Source organism: Triticum dicoccoides, chromosome 7A (genome assembly GCF_002162155.2).
Source record: "Triticum dicoccoides isolate Atlit2015 ecotype Zavitan chromosome 7A, WEW_v2.0, whole genome shotgun sequence".
Classification (NCBI taxonomy): Eukaryota; Viridiplantae; Streptophyta; class Magnoliopsida; order Poales; family Poaceae; genus Triticum; species Triticum dicoccoides.
Window position 1 is genome coordinate 594,835,202 of NC_041392.1, and position 1,310 is coordinate 594,836,511.

Genomic DNA, 1,310 nt, shown 5'->3' on the forward strand with positions numbered 1-1,310 from the left:
TCCCAATATCGTCCCCTTTGTGTCCATCTACCAAGACAAAGCTAATAATTTTCTTCCTAAGGTTCCACGCAGAATCGATGAAATGTGAAGTAAGAACCATGTAGCTTTGTTGTCTTTTTGATGTCCATGTATCAGTGGTGAGGCAAACAGTTTGACGTGAATCGATGAAATATTTTATAAGCATAGCTTTCTCAGTTTCATAAAGAGCAATGATATCTCTATACATAGTGGTCCTAGATGGCACATTGAACCTAGGGCAAGCTTTAGACATGAAGAACCTAAAACCTTCTTTCTCTGCAAATATGAACGGAAGCTCATCTACCACAATCATGCGAGCAAATGCTTCTCTAACTTCTTTCTCATTGTATTGCCAAGGAACCACAGAGTTGCCATCAGCACAAACTTGGTAGGTAAGCTCGGTCTGATTGCTACCGATGTGGGCAGGATTTTTTTTGCAAATCTTCAAATGGTTTACTAAAGAAGCAGTACCTGCCGATGTGGATTTGCAACCCAATACAGCACTACAATAGTTGCAGTTTGCATGATCCGGATCATCCACCTGAATTGTGAAGTGTGTCCATGCCTTTGACCTCTTGTTCCTTTTCTTGCTAACACTGTCAGGGGTAACATCAGGTTGTGTTTCAGGTAAGGAACCTTGACTAGCAACATAACCAGCACCAAGGTTGACACTATCGAACACCTGAAGAAATAAGTTAGGTAGTTCCCATTCAGATTAGTACTAATAACAGAACCAACACTGAAGAAATAATTTTTCAGTAGCAAACAAACACTACTGCAGCCGCTACTACTAGTCTACTACTGAAGAAATACTTGTTTTTCTCAGCCACTACTACTGCAACCAAACTGAACCAACTATGTTACTGAACAAGTATCATGAGATCAGGGAGATGCTATGCTACTGAACAAGTATCCAACCAGATCGAACTCAAGGTCAAAGAATGGGCTTACCATGATGGCGTCGACGGCTCGTGTTGCTCCGTGGAACCGTGCGTCGGTGAGCGCGACGGAGGGCGGAGCCGCGGATGTCAGCGAGTCGGCGACTCAACGGCGTGGAGGAAAGAGGGCAGAGCCAGAGGTCAGCGGCGATGCAGAGGACGGACGGCAGAGGTCAGCGTCACCGGTGTGCGCGATGGAGGACGAAGGGGAGATGGACGGACGCACGGAGCTTCGCCAGCTACGGAGCCGCGGAGGGACCGGATCTGCGGAGCGCGGATGGATGCACCGGAGTATGACCTAGCTAAGCTAGGGCGCCGCCGCCACCCATATTGTGCTCTGTGCGGCTGGCCTCG

At 47.6% G+C, this 1,310-nt stretch overlaps 1 long non-coding RNA gene across 1 annotated transcript; it reads left to right on the forward strand.

Moving 5' to 3' along the window:
• Nucleotides 1-218: 218 nt before the first annotated feature.
• On the forward strand, nt 219-990 carry LOC119328450. The gene is made up of 3 exons (XR_005158970.1): nt 219-571; nt 646-717; nt 845-990. It is a non-coding gene; the product is annotated as an uncharacterized LOC119328450 (long non-coding RNA).
• Nucleotides 991-1,310: the final 320 nt, after the last annotated feature.